This window comes from Aethalodelphis obliquidens, unplaced genomic scaffold (genome assembly GCF_003676395.1).
Source record: "Aethalodelphis obliquidens isolate GAN/ISIS:26980383/991018 unplaced genomic scaffold, ASM367639v1 scaffold29, whole genome shotgun sequence".
NCBI classification, from domain to species: domain Eukaryota; kingdom Metazoa; phylum Chordata; class Mammalia; order Artiodactyla; family Delphinidae; genus Aethalodelphis; species Aethalodelphis obliquidens.
Window position 1 is genome coordinate 11063763 of NW_020837973.1, and position 23638 is coordinate 11087400.

Below are 23638 nucleotides of genomic sequence, written 5' to 3' on the forward strand. Positions count from 1 at the left end.
TACAATCTATTCTTTAAAAATTACCAAAGACTGCACTGTTCATCTCAGACACTCCAACAACTTCCAGGATTGAAATGTTCATTCTAAGATGGATGAAACAATATTTTGAAGGCAGAATCATTCAGGCTTCCTGGGAGGTCAGGTGACAGTGTCCTCAGGAAGCCAGAGGCTATAGACCTAAAGTAATGCTACTCATTGGTTCCTGCCAGATCATATCAGTTTCCTCATAAAAGAGTGAGGTACACACCCCATCTCTCTAGCCACCCTCCCCAGTTGAACATCACTCAACTCTCTAGCTAGAAAGTATTTTCAATAATCCATATTGCTAGATTTTACTAATAATCCTGATTTTTTGAACCCTTAATGCTAATTCCTGAGCTGTATCTTCAAGATTAAGGTGTTTGAAACGATAGCCACCCCTAGATAAGTTATACTTATCTAGACATGAATTCAACTGATTATAATAAATTATAGTTAAAATAATTGATCACACAGAAATTTAACAATCACAGCATCATTGAGTCTAGGTTATCATTTATCCCAATACAAAGTCAATAATAGACTAGAATGCAAGGCATTGGCTATAGAGAGAGATATAAAATCTTACTGTATTAATTAAACAGATGGAAAATAAGTATATTAGATAAAGTAAAATTACAGAAATACAAGTAATAAAGGAACAGCTTACGTAGTTGAAATATCATTTCTTTACGTTGTTGGTTTAAGCAGAGCTATCTCATAAAGTAGTCCCATTTTAACAATTTCAAACAAATTTTTGAGTGCCTACTGTTCAAGATACTAGAAGTCCAGCAAAAAAATAAATTTATAAAGTCCCTGGACATTCTATATTCAATATAAATATAACTATATATTTCATATTATATGAATTAATAAATATTTATATTTTATATTTATATTTATAAATATAGAAATGCCCTGCTTGGCATTCTATTGGGAAAAGTAGGTGAAAATGAAAACAAACAAAACAAATAGTATAGTATAATATGTTAATATAATAAATATATTCTAATATATTACAGTGATAAATGTTGTAAAGAAATACAAATCAACGTGACAGTAGAGAAATGGGCAAGGCTTCTATTTTAGAAAGAGTAATAATTTCAAGGGTTTGTGAATTACAGACTGTCTTGGTCTTTTCGATTCTGAAATGTCTGGTGTGCCCTTCTGTTGAATACTAGTTTAGCTGGTATAAATGTCTAATATCTTTCGAATACTTTGGAGATATTATGCTACCACCTGTTAACATCCTTTTTGTTGATGAAAATTTTGTCCTCAGTGTAATTAGGAAATAATCTTTTTTCCTAAGGTAAATCTTCACTTGGATGTTTTGAAATTTTAATATAATTTGTCCAGGGCAGATTTCTTTTTTTAACCATGTGATATTTGAAATGCATTCCTAGCTAACCTCTCATTTCTTTTAAAATTATAAACAATTGTTAAATTTGAACAATTATTGATTCTATGCCATTTCTCCTCTTCTTTAGGAATTTGAATTATGTAAATATTGAAATGTTTCTATTTCTGTTTTCTCTGTTGCTTAATATTAGCTTTTCTAATGTATGCATGTACTTGTGTGTGTGTATTTATGTGTATGATGTGTATTGTGTGTTTTTCTTACTATATTCTTAATTAATTCCTAAATATGATTTTATTCATTTATTCTATCATTGGTTTTATCCTGCTTGGAGTTTATCAACCTGTTAAATTTTATTTGAATGAATATATTTTCCCATTCTAGTATTTCATGTTAATCTTTTTATTTTGACCTACTGTCTTGTTTGCCTCTGCTGTATTTTGCCTTATATTTTACGGATTTTTTTTGTAGATTTAAGATTCATGTTGAATGAGAGGAGATCTCTCTCTCTCTCTCAGTCTCCTCTCTCTCTCTCTCTCTCTTTCTCTCCGTTCCTTTTTTCTCCACTTCCCATGGCCCTGGTTCAGAATTAAATCTATTTTGGATAGCTGAGGACTCTTGTACTCTGGTGATACTGAACATATAGGCATCAAGCCACTAAGCCAGAGAGTAGCTTTACTCAAAGCTTTGCTATTTGGTTAATTCCCTTCTCCCTCATGTCATAGATTATGTAACCTCAGTATTGAGAAAGCCGTACTCCAGCTACTGGTTCCAAGCAATGAGACTTGATCAAATGGAGCTCTTATTCTCATTTTCCCAACAGGACCAAATTTTCAGCTGCTCAGTTGTTGTTGTAATTCTAATCCCAGTAGCCTCAGAGCATTAGCTTTGCACAAAGTTTTCCATTTATTTTTTAAATTATGTTACACAAAGATGTTTGTATTAATTTTATAGTATACATATGTTTTCTTTAATGTTCTCTTTTAAATTTCAACCATCATCATTATACATTTGGAGTAGGAAGATGTCCGAAATGTGTAGCATCATTGCCATTTTGGCTTGAGTGCAGTAGCACATTCTTAGCAGTTTATGGCTCAGGGCATTTTCAGTGTTGTTGTGTCTTTCTTTTTACTTTTATGTATTTCCATACTTTTCTTCAATCATCATACTTCTTTGGCAAGAGAAAAGAAAAAATGGATTTAAGATCTGGAAAGGGAAGGTAGTTTGTAAATGTTTAATCTATACACATCCTGGTAATTTTTCTAATAAATATTCGTTGGACTACTTCAGTCTAGAAACAAGAGAAAATTCTCAAGTATATTAGGACATAAAGCCAGCAGGGGAAAAAAAGGATATTAAGATAAAGAAGCCAACTACATTTTCTTACTTCATTAGGTTGAAATATTTCCATATAATTAGCAATTTTTACTTCTGAAAAATTTTCTCTTTCACTTTCTTGAGGTTGCAAATGCTTTCTCTCTGTGCTTAAACCATTTGTGCTTGCTAACTGGCACCCATGGAAGTTAAGTTCCTGTCCTCCCTCCCCACCTCCCCAAAAAAAACCTGGGGAATAGAGGCATTATATTCCTTGATGATGACATTTAAAAAGGATGGTTCCCAGGTTTCTGAGGAACTATAAATCTAGGATATAAAACTAGCTAGAAGCTTTTTAAGAGATTTACATCTCAAAGGGACACAGAAAGAATTTACAATTATAAGTTTTCCAAAGTAAATGCTTTAAGAAAAGGGAGGTCAAGCCTGTCTGAACTGCAGTCGAGCTGAGAGCAACTCTAAGTCCCTCCTGGTCAGTTCTCTCAGCAGTGTTTGGCACAGTTGATCATCCCCTCCTCCAAATACTGTTTTCACTTGGCTTAAGGGACACCACCATGGCCAGTTTTCCCTCTACCTCATCGGAGGTTGTTTCTGTGTCACTCGTCTGGGACGGAGGACTCTCTTAATTTATTAGTTTGCTAGGGCTGCCATAACAAAATACCACATACTGGTTGACTTAAACAACAGAAATGCATCTCTCATAGTCATAGAGATTGGAAGTGCAAGTTCAAGGTGTTGCCAGATTTGGTTTCCCCTGAGCCTTCTCTTCCTGGTTTGTAGATGGCTGCCTTCTTCACTGTGTCCTTATATGGACTTTTCTCTGCGTATGCATCCCTGGAGCCTTTTTCTTTTCTCATTTCGACACCAATCCTATTCGATTAGAGCCCCACCCTTATTTTAAGGTAAAACTTCCCGAGTTTTCTCTATCTCAGGAAATAACTCCACTGTTCAGTTGCTCAAGGTAAAAAGTCTTCGTGTCATTTTTCACCTTCCTCATTCTTTCATATTCCCAAACCAATTCTTCTGCCAATTCTTTCAACTCCACTTTCGAAATATATCTTAAATCTTACCTGAATCCAAAGGAGAAGGGGTTTGGCTCTGGTTCTGTGTTTACTAATTGTGTGAATTTGGGTAATTGCATTAACCATTATGCCTCAATTTCATCTTATCTAAAATAGATTTTTAAAATATCTACCTCACAGATATTTGTTGTGTTAGCACAAAGAGTGCTCAGCATGTAGTAATTGCTTAATCAATAAATGGCAAGCATAATCACACTGTGTACTTTAAGAAGTTTCTTCCAGTTGGGACACAGTCTCAATTTTACCAATAATACAATAGCTTCATCTCTTTCTTTTTTTCCTCCCTATTTCCCACAGGAAATCTTGGTCAGCAGTTAAGTATAATCAGAACTTAAAATGCTTGAGCATAAATTGGGTTTATCGTAGGACATTCCAACAATTCCTACTCTTACCACTGCCTTCCTGAAGTTGACAGGTTATTCATTTTGACTGAGACAAGGCAACTGCCAAATTTAAATACATATGCAGCAGTAGACTTCACAAATGACCACAACCATAGAACTTATCTTCTGCCAAACTAAAGGTTATAATCTCTACTGCATCTAATATTTTGCTCAACTGTCTCCTTCTGGAACTCCCTTGTATAGAATACATATACAAAGTATGAGTAAATACAGGTTGTGAAAAAGTACAGATCATCTATATCAGCAATTCCTCAAGGGATATCATGCTCAATTATCATCCTTCTCTCTTTTTTTTTTTCCTACCTGCCAAACTTTTCAGGATTCTGATCTCAGGGACAACTTCCTATTTAGGGATTTTAGTTGATAAGTGTTTTCATAAAAGAGAAAGTGTGTGAAGTTAATAACATAAACCCAAAGACATCAATTTCTAACTGTGAAATTGTGTAGATAGAGGTATTAAAAAATAAAACTCTTTGGAAAATACTTTATAAACTATAAATCCTGATGAAATGTCAGATACCACTATTTTTAATGGGGTCAGCCTATTGCTTTGAGGTTCATGACATTGACTTATTCCAGAGCAGGTTAACTCTTAAGTTCTTTGGTGTCACTCTGGTAAGCTTGATGCTCTTGGGGCCTCATTCATTCATTAAAGGGAATGTGACATTTCACCAAGTCACTGAACTGAGATGAAGGAGTGAATGTGTCCTGAACTCCTCTCAAACACTCATCTTCTAACTGAGAATGAGGTAGGTACACTAATAATAGTGTTAACTAGTGAAAATGTTCCTGCTGTTTGTGGATACAAAACGTGGTATCACTGGAGGTTAGCTAGTTAGAGATGGATGGTTTCTCTCCTCTTAGTTGTCCCTCAGAGACTTTGAAATTGGAAATTAATTTACTCTTAATTGGGGAGAGTTGGAGTCACCATGGCCTTGTCAGTGGCAGCTTCTTCAACATAAGAGAATCTCACAGTATCTTCTCTCTCTGAAGCCTTAATAGGTGTCTTCATATTCCTCTCTCTTTTCCTAATGTTCCCAAGCCAAGCTTAAGTTTCTCATCCTCCTTGATGCTTCCTGCATCTTTCTAGTCCACGAGGATCCCAAAGCCTTTAATACAATCTTACACCTTAATCTATTTCTATACACTTCTGTGTCATGTTGGTTAATTTTTCACATGTGAATACCTCACCATCCATATTCCTTAACAATTTAAGGTAGAATATGATAGCAACTCATTGGAGATTACTTACATTTATATAAATAAAGATAATTATAAGAAAATAGGAGAAACTGTTTTCTTAAAAGCAATATTCAGATAAACCACATGATCGAAGAAAGTTTTGCAGGAACCACATCGTAGGAACTGAAATGGGGAGTCACTGCCAACAAGTGCCTATATGAATAATCTGACACCCAGTCATCTTGGATGGTAGCCTTGAAAGATCTTCTCATGTCACAGTTTTATGTCATTCCTTGTATGCCTTCAAAAGGACAGAAATCTCCTGAAGCATATCCTTTTATTAAAGTTCTTGCTAATGAGGATAAATACTACCTAAGCACTCCAACACCCTGGGTAATTTTAAGGCAAATCCAGTAAAGCTTCAACTTTGGAGATTATATTTTCTGAGTTGCAAGATTTGAGTAACTGTTTAACTTTGCTAACATTTTGCAAAGATAGCCAATAACCCCCACCACATAGAGATTCTCCATGGCAGCAATATTTAAAGAGCTTTGCATTAGTGTATTACACTTATAACACATCACTTCCAGTTCCAGTGTTTAAATTCGTTAAGACTATTTTATTTTTAGGTATAAGAACCTATATAGCTTAAGTTAAAAGATTAGTTCACACCTTTGAGATGAATACTTGAGGAACTAAAGTAAACATGGCTTCAGGAACTGGAAGTAGAATTCAACACCATTGGGACTCGCTCTCTCTTCTTCTGTTTCTTAGCTCTTCTAAAATTACTTCTGAATGTATACTATCTTCAGGGAGTAATAGAGATGCTTCAGAGGCTCTCATTCACATTCTCTCATCTTAGCAGTCTCAGATGAAGGAGAGATAGAATATCTCCTTATTTTCTTATCAAAGAATGACTTAGGTTCACATTACCTGAGTCATGTGCCTACTCTTTCATTGATTACTGTTATCAGAAGTTTGGGGGCTTCTGACTAACAAGGTTGGAATCATATTCCCTTTCTTGTGAACTAGATGAGGGGTATCCAGCTATGATGTCAAGACCCCAGATGTTTAGAACCATATAAAAGAAAGGAAAGCAATAGTTTCTAAAAGAAGAGATATTAACTCTTATTCTTTACTTGAATTTTCACATATTAAAGTAAATAATAACAGTACACTTATAGAGTCCTTCCTATGTACAGTTACACTGCAGATTATGAGTTAACTTATACAAACAATAACTCTGTAAGGTAGGAGCTATAATTATTACCACTTTTCAGATGATGAATCTTTGTCTTTGTAAAATAGAGTAAATTGTCTAAGGCTTCAAGTCTAAGAAATAGCAGGAGTTGCATGAAACTCAGATTTCTCTGACCCTTCAGCATCATGATTAACCAAACCAGGTGGTATGGCTTAGGGACTGAGAGTTCATGCTTGGACATCAAGTGGGCCAGAATTTGTTTTATACAAGTTACTGGCTGCATGATTTTTGGAGTAGCTCACCACACTGCACAGAATAACCACAGAAATGTTTATTTAATAAAGGATTGATTTTGTATATTATGATTTGCTATGTTGATACATGCTTAGAAATTGAATTATAGCTTCCAAAATCCAAATAAGAGTGAACATAAAAGAGTTAGGTGTCTATTTCTAAAGGTGATAAGTAAAATGGAATCTTAATCAAGATAGCTAGCAAATTTCAAAACTCTCTGATTATCCTTTCAGAGTGAATATACCACTTATAATCTGTTTATTTTTTTATTTCAAATTGCTTCTCCAATTATATCTTTTGGCAAGACAAATATGCTCTTTCTTTTTTGTCATTGTTCTATTAAATGAGAGAGAAGGAAGATATTTGTTTACAAATTAGGAGGAGGAGGATTCTGGCATGTCGAGAATTTGGCCTGGAAGCAGAAAGCATGGGGGAAAAAACCAATTGGAACTAGTGCTATAATTTTGCTTCTCTTTACGTGGGTTAAAAATGGTCATAAAAAATGGGATGAACTTGAATAAGAATTAACACACCTGAACTCGTCTTCTTATACCTCTTTATTTCCCATACACATCTTACAGACCTGCTATCAAATTGCAGTCTTCCACCTTATTTCTGCCAAAATGTAATCTTGTTGAAATGTAGACATAGCCTTGTAGTGACTTTACTTCAGTATCCAAATCACTGAGGAGTGTGTAATTGTCACTCTCAACCTATCTCTGGCCAAATTACTGACAAGACAAACAGGCATTACAATGTACACATGTATCTAGTACCCTTGTGTCTATTATTCTCCTTCTCTATTTACCTGCTTTACTAAAAGAAAAAGAAAACTATGAAAAGCAGAAAATCTTACCAAACTACTGTTTTTACTCATTTTTTTTGTTTGTTTCTCTCAATATGTATCAATATAACTGATGTTTCCTCTGAATTGACAAATTTTTGGAACAATGTAAAGGATAACTGTTATCTTCTTAGCAATCATCAATATATAAATAGGTGAAATTTCATGAACTATTTATATATAATATTTTCATTCTAAGAGTTCATCCTTAATCCAAATTGAACCAGCATCATTTGGTTGACTTCTTTGTTTTATCATTTCAAACAGGGAGTATTTTTACTTTTTCCTGTCTTTTATAGGTATCTAAAATGCTTTCACTTTTCTTGAGAGAGCATATTCTAGCAATAGTTTTTAAAAGACATAATACATTAAATAAGAAATAACTTATCCTTAATTTCTCTTTCTGATCATTCATTGTTAGTGTATAAGAATGCAAGAGATTTCTGTGCATTAATTTTTTATCCTGTAACTTTACCAAGTTAGTTGACTAACTAGTAGTTTTCGGGTGGCATCTTTAGGATTTTCTGTGTGTAGTATCAGTATCATGTCATCTGCAAACAGTGACAGTTTTTCTTCTTTTACAAATTGGATTCCTTTTATCTCTTTTTCTTCTCTGATTGCTGTGGCTAGGACTTCCAAAACTATGTTAAATAATAATGCTGAGAGTGGACACCCTTGTCTCGTTCCTGATCTTAGAGGAAATGCTTTCAGGTTTTTACCATTGAGAATGATGTTTGCTGTGGATTTGTCATATATGGCCTTTATTGTGTTGAGGTAGTTTCCCTCTATGCCCACTTTATGGAAAGTTTTTATCATAAATGGATGTTGAATTTTATGATTGCTGCAAAAAAATAAAATAAAATACCTAGGAATAAACCTACCTAAGGAGGCAAAAGACCTATACTAAGAAAACTATAAGATACTGATGAAAGAAATCAAAGACAACACAGATGCAGAGATATACCATGTTCTTGGACTGAAAGAATCAATATTGTGAAAATGCCTATACTACCCAAAGTAATCTACAGATTCAATGCAATCCCTATCAAATTACCAATGGCATTTTTCACAGAACTAGAACAAAAAATATCACAATTTGCATGGAAACACAAAAGACCCAAATAGCCAAAACAATCTTGAAAAGAAAAACGGAGCTGCAGGAATCAGGCTCCCTGACTTCAGACTATACTACAAAGCTACAGTAATCAAGACAGTATGGTACTGGCACAAAAACAGAAATATAGATCAATGGTACAGGATAGAAAGCCCAACATAAACCCACGAATCTATGGTCACCTAATCTAAGACAAAGGGCACAAGAATATACAGTGGAGAAAAGATAGCCTCTCCAATAAGTGGTGCTGGGAAAACTGGACAGCTACATGTAAAAGAAAGAAATTAGAAGACTTCCTAACATCATACACAAAAATAAACTCAAAATGGATTAAAGACCTAAATGTAAGGCCAGACACTATAAAACTCTTAGAGAAAATATAGGCAGAACACTCTTTGACATAAATTACAGCAAGATCTTTCTCGATCAACCTCCTAGAGTAAAGATAATAAGAACAAAAATGAACAAATGGGACCTAATGAAGCTTAAAAGCTTTTGCACTGCAAAGGAAACCATAAACAAGATGAAAAGACAACCCTCAGAATGGCAAAAAATACTTGCAAACTAAGCAAATGACAAAGGATTAATCTCCAAAATATGTAAACAGCTCATGCAGCTCAATATCAAAAAACAGAAAACCCAATCAAAAAATGGGCAGAAGACTTAAATAGACATTTCTCCAAAGAAGACATACAGATGGCCAAGAGGCACATGAAAAGATGCTCAGCATCACTAATTATTAGAGAAATGCAAATCAAAACTACAATAAAATATCACCTCACACCAGTCAGAATGGTCATGCTTAAAAAATCTACAAACAACAAATGCTGAAGAGGGTGTGGAGAAAAGGGAACCCTCTTGTACTGTTGGTGGGAATGTAAGTTGATACAGCCACTATGGAGAACAATATGGAGGTTCTTTAGAAACTAAAAATAGAACTACTGTATGACCAGTGATCCCACTGGGCATATACCCTGAGAAAACCATAATTCAAAAGGACTCATACACCCCAATGTTCATTGCAGCACTATTTACAATAGCCAGGACATGGAAACAACCTAAATGTCCATCAGTGGATGAATGGATAAAGAAGATGTGGTGCATGTACACAATGGTCTATTACTCAACCATAAAAAGGAACAAAATTGGGTCATTTGTAGAGACATAGGTGGACCTAGAGACTGTCATAAAGAGTGAAGTAAGTCAGAAAGAGAAAAACAAATATTGTATATTAACGCATATATGTGGAATCTAGAAAAATGGTACAGATGAACCTATTTGCAAAGCAGAAATAGAGACGCAGACATAAAGAACAAACATACAGATGCCAAAGGGGGAATGGGGGTGGTGGGATGAATTGAAAGATTGGGACCGACGTGTATAGACTGCTATGTATGGAATAGGTAACTAGTGAGAGCCTGTTGTATAGCACAGGGAACTCTACTTCATGCTCTGTGGTGATCTAGAAGGAAGGGAAATCCAGAAGCAGGGAGATACATGTATGCATATGGCTGATTCACTTCTCTGTACAGAAGAAACTAGCACAACATTGTGAAGCAACTATACCCCAATAAATTTTTTAAAAAAAGAAATACATCAAACCCAGTAACACAGATAAAAATCAGATACTGCTAGCCTGTAAACTTCAATGAGGAAATTTAAATTAGATTGAAGGGGAAATTTTCACCTACAGATATCAATTAGTGTTAGAGTGGCATAAAATGAACTAGTGCCCTACCTCATAGGATTTCACTATCTTGGATGAAGGAAAAGTTAATAAATTTAACAAGTAGTTTTGTTAAAAAAAAAAAAAGAAAGAATGTATCATGTTATGGACTATCTTACAAGAAGGCTGATTCATTCAAAAGTGTTTTCTAGACTAGCACTGTCCAATAGAACTTAGTGTGATGATGAAAATTTCTATATCTGCCACGTCCAATATGATAGACATTAGCCACATAAGACTATGAGAGTTTGAAGTTGTCTAGTGTGACTGTGGAGTAGAATTTAAAATTAAATTAAATTAAATTAAATTAAAATTTTAAAACGCCTTGTGCAGTCAGTAGCTACCACATTTAACACAATTTTAGACAAAGACATTTTCTGTATTTCACTATGTCTTTCCTCTTCAAAACATGTCTTGAGTGTTATATGAATTGTTCTCAATTTCTATGTCCACCACCTTAATCTGTCTCCTACATAATCATTAGAATATTCTTCATTTGTTCAGCATTCAACAAATTTTAATTGAGAGGCTATTATGTAACAGGTCTCACGATATACAACAGGCATAGATCTATAAGCAAAAGTAGCGTAGTCCCTGTACTCATTCAACTAAAACCCCACTGGTTAAGGAATGCACAAAGCACTGTGAGCTGTTTTAATCAAAAGACTCCCTTCTCCAGAATGACCTGTGATTCTCAATCCCATGAAAACCAGATCTGAACACAGAACTCAACTTTAATATGGTTCTTTTCAATTTTTATACTTCTCAGCCAGACTGAATAATAAGTAATTTCCTAAATTTTCCCACCTTCTTCACTACTGAGACATTTTCTAATATTTGACCCTTGAAATTTTCTTCATATTCTACCTTTCACAGTTCTTATAAAAAGTTACCTTTTTAGGGACAAATATCTTATTTACTTAATAATAAGTTAGGATTAGCCTCTGTAGTGCTTATACATCATATAGTTGTAGATTTTCATTCTCAACTTGGATCCATGATAGTTCTGAACTAGTTTTGTCCTAATTTGGAATTGATATAGAAAATTCAGAACATAATTCTAAGAGCAAGTCATTTTTAAAATCAAACTGACAGAGATGAACAAAAAAAAAATGATGGTCAGTTGTTTAAGTTGTGTAGTTTCACAACAGAGAGCTGTGATTTTTTTTAAAAAACGACCAATTTACTAAGTTGATCTATATGTCATATATGTTAAAGTAGGAAAGTGAAAACTAATGGATAATAAACTTGATTCTCCAACACAGTCTTTCTACTTCCCATTCAGAAAGTAAGTCCTGACAAAGTGGAGAGTCTAGGAGAAATGACAACATGCCTTTTCTCCCTACATAGTCAGAAAATAAGACATTTTGGTGATTGGGTATAATTTCTGATATCTTATACTCATAAGTGACATTTCTATTTTACGTCAAAAGTAAATACGGCTAATTGATCCTTGTCCAACTACCCAATTTGAGCTTTTTCATTAATTCCTAGAGAATTGTACAGTTGTTACAAGCTAATTTTTGCATAGTGTTTTAGTATTAACATACTTCCATAAATCACATCTTACATGAGTCCCACAACTCAGGTACATTTTACAGAGAAGAAAATGTGACTTAAAAATGTGTTGTGGGGCTTTGGTGGCGCAGTGGTTGAGAGTTCGCCTGCCGATGCAGGGGACACGGGTTCGTGCCCCGGTCCGGGAGGATCCCACATGCCACGGAGCGGCTAGGCCCGTGAGCCATGGCCACTGAGCCTGCGCGTCTGGAACCTGTGCTCCGCAACGGGAGAGGCCACAACAGTGAGAGGCCTGCCTACCGAAAAAAAAAAAAAATGTGTTGTGCAAGGTCAAAAACCATACTAATGAGGAATTACATGTCATTATATTCACTATTTCAGTCTATTATTTAGTCTGTTCCTCTCATCCATGCTCTTTTTCTCTTCTCCTCCTCTCTTACTCTCTTTCTATATATAAATAACTAGATAGAGACAGACAGAGATAGAGATGAAGAATCGATATATGCACGTGTTCTTTGTTAGGGTAATTTTTCAATTACAATAGGTAAGTAAAGTTGCTGTTTTAAGGAAAGAATATATGAATTTTTTTTTAGTATTAGATGAATTTTTAAAAGGAAAATTTTTGTATAGTGTCATACAGATAAAATCCCACTTTCATACTCTACTTTTGAATTTGGACACATAAGCATGATGGTTTTTCTGTAAAATATATAGTAATTATTGTAGGAGATAACTTTAACAAAATTCTAAACCCCTACTGTAGCAATAATCATGACTCCTACTTAAAATTTTTTAAATTAATAACTTTTTGGCAGTGAAGTTCAAGCCATGCACTTTTGCTCTCTCATGAAAAAGGAAAATGACATTCCAAAATCTAATTCTTTTTTCAGATACCTGGCACATCACTCCACTATGGGTACATAGATATACATATACATATACATTTGCTGTCTACAGAATTCTTCGGTATTATAATTTCATTTCAATGCTTCTCAAATTCATCCATTTTCCTCTGTATACTTGTTACCTTCTCATTCTGCACAGTAAACTTTTTTTCCTTTTCCAAAAGTTTTCAGCATGGGAATAGAATTTTAAAGCTACAACTCTGGGAATGTAATTTTGTAAAGAAGTTTAATCAAAGAATATTTTCCTGACCTGGTTGAAACCTTTTCCAGGTTTCAAGATGATTCAGTGGCCCTAGATCTTAGAAGGCAGTAACAGTGAGTAAAATACTATGGTCGTCATTAGTATTGCAAATATTTCATCTCTCTCCTTTCAGGCACATGGGGGCATTTCAATTCCTGGTTCCTCTCTTGTTCGTTGACCAGAGCCATGTGACCAATTTTGTTCAAGAAGTCGTGAGGGAAAACACATATAACTTTTGAGTCAAGCATTTTGTTGCATTATGCTCAGGCCTTACTTTCCTTGTGCTGCAGAATCTGGTCGTGGTCTGGACGGTGAAGGGTCCATCACCTTGATCCTGAAGTGAGAACGTGGATGATGCAGAACAGAGCCACCTGCTGACCCACAGTGGACATGTAAAACAAGAGGAACACAACGTGGTTCTTTCAGGTCACTGAGATTTGGGGGTTGTATGTTACAACACAATGTAGCCCAGCCATACTAATACAGATGCTGTGACTGATAAAAATTCTGTATGGGTATCTCCTTTAAAGCAGAACTATGAGACACATGTATTCTCTCATCATTACAAAAGTACACCTACAAAATGGGTTAGATAGGATCTAATACCTGTCCTCACTTTCTGCTTCCTTTATGTTAATACCCAGGATATATTCCTACTTACCCCAGTTTTCCCCATATCCTCCAACCTAAAACGTTATCTCTTTTTCTGTCAAATATATTCCATATAGAAACACATTACAGCCTATATTTAGTACAGAGGCAAACTGAATTAGTTTTGAAAATATCTGTCAAACCCAATAGACTTTGTAAAGCAGTTCATGAGATAACTGTGTTTGATCTTTGCATAACTGTAGTTTTGCTTAGTAATACTAAGTCATCCAGAAAGAAAACCAAACAGCTAATAAAATCTACTGGCTCATTCTAAAACTATAGCGTAATTTGTTTATTTAAAATACTTTATAATATTTTCCATTTCTCAGTTACAAAAAAAAGAGTATCATGGTGAGAAAACGGTATTTAATATTAGTTGTGAATCCCAATGAAAACACTGAAAATGCCTAATTTATTAGTTCATGTATTTGAGCAATATTGTACAATTATTTCTAGTTACTTGAGTTCAGAAGTACACATTCTACATATATAAATTATATAAATATATATTATATTAATTATATAGCTACATATATTGGTATTTATCCATTACACAGAATATGCATCATTGTTGCCATTATAATTATCAAGAAATTATGTATAAAATACACAACTAATGAGAACATACTCTGTAGCACAGGGGACTCTACTTAATGCACTGTGGTGACCTAAATGGGAAGGAAATCCAAAAAAGAGGGGATATATGTATATGTATAGCTGACTCATTTTGCTGTACAGTAGAAACTAACACAACATTGTAAAACAACTATACTCCAATAAAAATTACTTTAAAAAAATAAATTAAAAAGTATATTTCATTCCAGAAACCACTTAGGTTCATGTGAATAGCTGTCAGTAAACTAAGAGTCCACTTTTACTTTCTGCATTTAAACTCCTCTTCCTTCGTATGGAAGAATCCATGAATTTCTTATAAAATTGCTTACAAGAAAAATATCCTGTGGTGCCTGCATGCTTTTCCTTAGAAGCAGGAAGAGAATTTATCACCTAGCTCAGACAGCAGATGTGAGTGAGTGTCTTGCAGACAACAGGGTCTGTGCTGGGGCAAAACACAAAACTTGGCTTTGATGTGTGCCTACTGCCTGGTTTGGTTTCCTATCTCTATGAAGCATCCCTTTTCCCCTCCCCGCATTTACTTTCAGGCTGCATGCTGTCCAACCAAGTCATAGCCCACTTGTCCTGTGATATATTTGCTGTGATGCTCCAGACTGGCAGATCACTCACGGCGCTGCAGGAGTGGACATATTTTTTTAAAATACTGAATCACAGAGTTCTGCACTTTCAAACACTCCACAAGCAAATCTTATGTAAGAATAGACAGATTTGGAATAAAACCTTCAAGAGTAGCAGCAACAATGAGAAGAAGAAGAAGAAGAAGGGGGGTGGGAAGGAGAGGGGGAGAAGAAGAAGAAAGAAGAAGGAGAAGAAGAAGGAGAAAATAACTCTCAAGTGTGGAGATTTTACTACTCTGCTGGCCAGAGAAGAAGATATTTTGGTATGTTTAAATATATTTAAATATATTTTGAAAATATTTTGTGGTCTTTTAAATATCACCTAGAAGGTGCTCACCTAGCCCTCTGTGAGACTGCACCAACCATACACAAGTGCTATATGAGTATCAGTATTTGTACTAGTGTTAGTGATATTTATTCCAGAGACAAGGAGAGTCTGCCTCACCCACTCAACCACATTCTCACATTCCACACAAAAGTGGTTCTTAAACTTATCTTCACAAGTATTACTTGGGAATCTTGTTCAACATGCAGAGTCAAGCCCAAAGGTACAAAAACTTAGATTCAGAGGGCTGGTGTGCACACAAGAAATTTGGTGGTTATCCCTTTTCTTTGAGGAAGAATGGATCTGGGAGTTATAGGACGTCATACTTCTCTCTGTTGTTATTCTGGCATCCTGGAGGATCTATAATATGTGAAATAGGATAAATAGCCTCGATGCTTTGGGAGAATGAAAACCATATAATTGGGTGTCAAAGAGATCTGAGTGTAAAACCCAGCTCAGCCACATTCTTAAGGTGGGAATTTAGGCGATTTTATTTCACCTTCTGAGACAGTTTCCTCATTTATAAAATAAATTTTTTAAAAAGCCAAACAAAACAAAACTATCTTGTAGATTTGTTGTAATAATTAAAGAAAAGAGTCAGAGAGACAATAACAGTGCCAGCCCATGGTAGGCATTTTTAAAGTTTATTTAAATGCCTGCCCATTTCTCTTGTTACTTTAAGGCTTTCCATTTTAAACCTACAGTGTTGGCTTAATTCTGATAAAACTTGCTTTCCACTTAATTCTCTTCTGAAGCAGTTCTGGAAAGATTAAAATTGGCATTTTTCCTTGCTGCATGCAATGTTGACTGTCCAGTCAATTAGCAGCCAGACTCAATAGTGCATAAATTGCTCACAGTTATGTGTTGGGTTTTCTAACCCCAAAGGTTGACTATAACTCTTCTTTTAAAATGCAACAAGAATTCTTTATGTGATGAGGTATCGGTGCTCTGTTTTTTTTCCAATGAGTGGAACTGTGATTTCCCTTCATGGATGAAACATTTTACAGAGTTATATTCTGCTTTCAGGGTGTTGTTGGAAAATAAACTATTTAAATTTTCTTTGGAGTCAGGCCCCTGATGGGTGAAGGAAGGCTAGTAATCGTGGTTATATAGGATAGTGTTTGGCTCAAGGGGATAATTGGTGTGTGAAAAGCAAGCCTTTCAGCTCCAGCTCACGAATTCTAACATACACAAGGTCAGCGGTGATCAAAGATGTGAGAGACTTTATACATTCTTTTCTGGTTTCTGCTAGATGGAGGGTTTATGTCAGAAAAGCATCTCCAGAAATGACAGCCTCAGCGCAGAAGACACAATTTAATTGACATGGAAGAACAGCCATCACTTCATCATTATAGGCTGCCAGCCACAATCAGGGGGAAGACAATTCCATACAAATCTCTCTGCCTTCCCAGGGACACATACCATGGAATGATCAGAGTGGCACTTGATAAAAGGGAGCAAGTGTGTGTGATCCAGCAAGTGGACAGTGAAGACTGTCTACTTAACGAAGACATCGCTTAGATAATTAACACTCAGTGTTAAATCTTAGATAATTAACACTTAATGTTAAATCATCCAACCGTGGGTCAACAGTTGTCCAGGATTTGAAGATACTTAGGTACAATTTCTTCTTCCCTCCATGCCCACCACTGTTAGGCACTTTTCTAGTCTTTGCTACCTAATTTTCTAAGAAAAGAAAGTTGCTATCTAATTTCTCTTATAATGTTCTCCCCACAAATTTGGAGGACTTGTGTAATTTTGGCATTCCTGTGATTATTGATCCTAGACAACAATACCCTTGATGACGATATATCAGATAGAGCTCTTCTCCAATTGGAAATATTTTAATATTAAATATTTTAGTGTTATTTTAGTGTTAATAAGTGGTTATTATTTCATGGAAAAGACATTACAGACCCACAGGCCTGGATTTGAATCTCTACTCAATATTGTGTCTAATATATGTAGAAACTTATGCAAACTACTCAACTTTTCCATACCTGTACTTTCTTCACTTGTCAAATGGTCATAATAATGCCAATCCTACAGGGCCATTGTAAGAATTTGTAGTATCTTAAAAGACATATTTCATAAAAGATACCCAGTAAATGTCAGTTTCTTTTCTTCCATTAGTATTGATAAATGTAGAAATTACAAAAATATTTTTGCAGCTTTATCATGTAGGGATCCATTTAAATGTGTAAGACATTGCACCAGTGACTCTGAGGTTTCCTCCTTTGTAGGGATTGCAAGCCTGTCCCAAAAGAGCAGTTTCTATCAGGTGAAGGAAAATGTCTTCTCGTTGGAGAACCACAGAATACAGAGATTGAATGAAGCACGGTTTGAAAACATGGGAAAGCAGTTTGCTGGGTTAGTCAAGACTGACATTTTGTGAATGATAGGCAAAATTATAACAAGCTGTTATATTTCACAGTATATACATGTGCCATATTGGTCATTTTCTCAATAATCAAGTACATAAAAGGAACAAATTCAAATAATGATCAGTTAATTCTCTAGACAGAGTCAGGAATAAATACCTCAGGGTTGTGGGTATCTTGTAGATACCATGCTGGTACATGGTACCATTGTACCCTGTCACGTGGCCTTAGTGAACCATTAAATTATCTGTGACTAACATGTTAAATTAAATAAAGAATATTCTAAATCCTTTCTAGCTATAAATCTATCTGAATATTTGCTATTATTGATGGGAAATATACAATTAATTACAATTTTGCAACTTGCTCTATCATATTTCTTTTGCTGTGGTTGACTTAAAATTAATTTATTTCATACTCTAAGCAGAAATTTACTCAAGCAGAGGTATTATAGTCAAATTGTCTTATGCTGCATTATTTACCTTGCTACTAACATTGTCTAACGATTTTCAATTTCAAAAATGCATACTATCAATAATGACAGTAGTAGAAGAACACAGCATGGTGTACCGATGCCAGGTTGATTTTAGAGCACAGTCAATAAGATTAGTGATCAACTGACAAGTAAGCCCAATAAATTTTGACAAGAAACTTATTAAGAATAAATACATTCCCCCATATTTATTCTATTCTGACTATAAGTATGTTTTTAAAGAATATAGAACATTTTCCTTGACAACATCCTTGACATTTTAGCTACTAGTTTATAAATCATATAGGAATTTGACAGTTACAATACTGAAGTGTCTGTGTAGCACATAGAAATGGACCATCCAAACCAAACTTGAAACTAAAGAAAGATAATAGTTATATGAAATAGCATTATTTTTACTTATTGGAACTTTTTTCCAGTGTATAGGAAACTTCCAGAATCAATCAGGAGAGAAACAGAACATGTTCTCTCTCAGTGACTTAGATATATTTTTCCCTTCCTTTGTGTTACGTTGTTTAGGCATTTCAATTAATTGAACACAACTTATTAATTTTAGAAACAGGATGCTATTGGCTAACATATATTCATTCTTTAAATCAACCTGTATTAAGCCTCTATATGTAAAAGAGTCTATACTAAGCTCTAAGTATATTCCAATATAAATTAGACACAATTCCTTGATCTGAAGGAATTTTGTATCCTTATTGATGAACACATACACTGTTAATGGATTTTTAGGTTTACATTATATGGCAGATTCACCATCCATTGCCCATGCGTTCCCCATGCTCATGTACACAAATACTTCTTAAAAAATATCTCTCTAGAGTGGGGTAGAAGAGAGAGTGCTACCCCAAGACCAAGAGATTCTATGATTGTGATAAACTAGTTGTATAATCTCATTCTTGGTTGCCATTCATTTGTCTAAGTTAACCCCTGCTTCTGTTCTAATAAAATATAAGAGAATATTTGCTGAGGAAACATGTTCCTGTTAAGTCAGAAACTATGGAGAGTCTGAGATTTTGCCTACTTTCAAGCTAAAAACTTATCTTGCCCCATTTTGATATACATTTTCTGACAGAAAAATGCAAGACCTCTGGGTCAGAGAAATAATTCATTTAATACTCATGTCAAAATGAAGCAGCCAGAAAAATATCTTGCACCAGTTCCCCACATCCCAGGTCCCACAGGGCAATACCATGAGGACCAGATGTTTAAATGTATATGTGGCTGGTTGCACCACAAGAGAGGAACTCTAAAATTTGAAACTTGAAATTTACATAAGGTAGGCAATGTGCCCATGCTCCAATCAGGAAATAGAGAGAGAGAAGCCTTATCTTTACTCTGGAATGTGAACAGATTCTGTCTGGGAAGATAGGGGAAGGTCTCTAGGTTAATATCTTGGAATACAAACAAATGTGTCCAGATGAGAGGGAGAAGGAAGATGGCCTCTGTGAGTCTCCAGTGTTCAAGGCCTTTGCTAGTCAAACATGCCCTTTGTTTAGAAGGTCCAGACATTGCAAACATGAAATATTTATGGAGATTTGTCTCTCAACACCTTCCCATCTTGCATAAAAAAACAAAGCCTTCCAAAATGAAGGTCTCTTCTTTTCTATCTTTTTTCTGTGTAGCCATTGCACATAATCCCTGGATATTCAAACACCATTTGGTGACCACGAAGCAACAAGCATGTTGGCAAAAGTCAACACACTAGAAATGACAGAAGAGGAATATAAAAACAGTTTGAACATTTCACTGCATTGCTAAGCAGTTGAATTAATGTGAGGTACCGTCTGCCTCTGCATTTAATGTTTTATGAGTAAAACAAACTCTTATTTGTTTAAGGTATATGTTATTGATAATTTGAGTTTCCTGTTACTTGCAGCTGCATGCACTTCTAAATAATGTGCAGATTGTGAAGAGATTCATGAATAAACAACCACCTCCTTTATCCTGAGTAAACCTATAGTAAAGCATAAGGAAATTCTGACTATAGTACATTTATGGAACACTTGTGATTCACATGAATTCTGTCATTCAATCCTTATAACCCTTGGAGGTATATAATTTCCCTGGTTTCACAACTGAGGCAATTTCAACTTAGCAAGAGTAGGTAAGGGGACTTGGAGGAAGAGAAAACATGTAAAGATGTGAAGTCCGTGTTTTTACCCACTCTACTATATGCAAGCATCTCCTGCCTCTGTCACAATTTACAAAAGATGTGAGTGCATCCTTCTCAAGCAGCAACCCATTCTCCAGGCTTTGTCATAACACCCCTCACTCTTAAAAAATACCTTTCTCTTTGGTATTGCCTCTACACTCACTTCTTCTCTTCTGAGTAGCATTTTAGTTACTTTGATTCACTTAGCCCTTTTGAATATTTATCACCTCCAGATAATATGTACAAAAAATATGGTCATCTTGAGGCAATGCCATAACCCAGAGGAGTTTACCATTGGTTGGAATATCAAGCAGTGGTGGATAGATGCTTTGGGTGCATCTAAATTCACAGGACACAGGCGGTCATTCTTTGACTTTGCACAGAGAAAACTATTGGTTCTTATGCACTGAGTGGAGCATTGAATAACCAAAAGGGTCAACTTGTCTCTAAATAATTTGATTTCCTACAGGAAAAAAATCTCATTACAACAAGCACCTAATCTTTATATTGTATGAAAACTTTCCAAATCCCACTGGGCCAATGGCTCATAGATTTCAAATATTTCTCAACATAACAGAATGTCAGTGAAACAAGAGAATTAATCCCCCCAAGTTATACATTGGTTAAACCAATAGAGCAGAAGATGAGGTGGATGCTGGGAATATCTTAGTTTGCTGAAATATATGATGATTGAGGGGACACAAATGAGTAACAGAGTCAGATACCAGTGATGTTACCTGATGGCTGTCCTGGTTATCCAGCCAAATGCCATGAATCAGTTGTGTCTGGCACATTCAACTAGAACAGTGTTTGTTTTAAGGACCCGTGATACTTGTTTGTTTTGTTTTGTTTTTAATTTCCATTAAGAACCAATGGTTTTATAAAATGCAATTAATATGATGTACTAAAAAATTAAAATTTTAAAAAATAAGACTGTACATCCCAAATTTTTAATACTAGTGTTAGTAGACAAATAATAAATGTAGAACAAATATACCATAGAGAAAAAAAATAACTTAAATACCATTAGCCTTGTTTATTTAAAGTGTGCATAAAGAAAATTAATAGACAAAAAATGCTGTTACACATAACTTTTTTTTGTTCTACAACAATAATTAATCAGAAGTCATGAATGAAGTACTAATTTCCCTCAATTAAATACACACACACATATATATATATACGTATATACTTTGAATGAACACTATATATATCAATATTTCATGTGACAAATAAACTTGCTTATTGCCTTTAGCCTAAATATTCTAAGTTAGATTGACAACAAAGCTATTTTTGTGATAATGTTTATAAGCTCCATTTTTTGTTTCAATTTTAAAAAAAAACACTCATTCTAGAGAATTCAGTCTCACAGCGGCATATTGATGGGAGCTAGGAAAAGATTTTTAAAGCAATTTCAGTAAGCTGAAATTCATATTTAACTCTCATAGAACATAAAGCAAGTGATTCTGTGTTTTAAAAACTTGTTTTTATTTCTGTATCAGCAGCCATTTCCAGTAATTTATTCTGTAAAGTTTGGGTTAAACTTAAATTATCTTTTAATGAAAAAAAATGGATTCTGGTTTTCATATACTTGTTAGCTACAGTTGATAAACTCACCTGAAAATATCACACACAGTAATGAGTTCCTACTGTATGCAACCACTACAGAGTTTGTGCTATAAGCATCCTACAAGGAAAGAGCTACAACACCTGAAATTGTCTATGTTTGTTCAAGGAACGAATCCACTGATCATATGTTAGATAGTAATATCAAATTCCTATAAAAGTTTCTAAACTCTTTTGTTAAAGCTTCTATTTATATTTTCAGGAGACCACTGCCAGCTCCACATCCACACTGAGCAGCACTGATCTAGAGAGATGCAATGGTCTAGCCAGAACTGACATTTCACAGAAGTGCATAATATTCAGGCTATTACATACAGCAACAATAGTCTGTATTTTCTGCAATCAGCACCTCATTTTCCATGAGAAATGTCTCTCCTTTCTTCTTACTTCAATTCCACCTTATCTCTGTCTAACCCCAATTTAAACCATTTATTTTATTTGTACTAGTGTCTTAAAATCTAAACTTTTAATAAGGGACCATGCATTTCAGCAGGAGAATGGGAGATTAGATCTAAAGAAATAACTGTTATTTACAGACCATGAGGTGGCAGCAGACAAGATAGGCATGATGAAGACCAGCCATTCTTTCCAACTGTGTAAAGCCATCTTCCCTTTGATGGTTGCTGCCAGGGAATGGTCCCTTTACAGTCACCCTGTAGAAGATGTGAGAAGATGTGTAGAAGATGTGAGACTACTACCTATTGCAGAATTTGAGACCTTTACATCCATGACCTTTAATACAAGCTGGCTAATTGAATTCGCTGAAAACTCCACTAAACTGGCTGTGCAAAATGAGTAGGTTCTTTTTTTATTTCTTTACCTTCAAAGTAATGGAATAAAATGGCCCACATCACCACAAGGTTTATAACACCCATGACTTGCTCTTTTAACTACTAACAGTAGCTCTGAGCTACTCATAGCTTAACTCAAGGCAAATAGATGTACAACTCTTTGATTTTGGTACAAGTTTTATTTTGTTGTATATTTAACTCTTTGAAATAAATATTCAATCATTGTAGTGCTGGAGTACAATGTTGAGGGTCCTGGCAAATTGAAAAAGCCATATTGTCATGCACAACATTGAGACAAAGCCAAATACTCTGGCAAAGATTTGGTGTCTCCATGACCTCACACTGACAAACACAGAGTTTAACCCTTTGTAATCTTTTGTCTGACTATTGTTTTATGTGAAGTGGTGTGGGCTGAAGATGATATAATTAATCCTAATTAGCCTTGGCTTCAGAAATTAATCCCATTGGAAAGGAAGGTAGGCCAGGTTTACAGTCTCTCATAATTATTCCTTTCAGATTCCTTACATTCTGCAGCAGCTATGTAAGCCCAACCTTTTTTTTTTTTTTTCTCATTTTCTGTGTTGCAAAAGTGTTCTCATAGTGTTTAAAAGTTAGTCTCATTATTTGACAGAACAAACATTACTAAAGCTAGCAAATTCTATGGCTCATGAGGAACCAGAGTGTTTTATTTCTTTTGTTCCAAGGTTAAAAATGCACTGTGAAGTAGATATTTGCATTTATT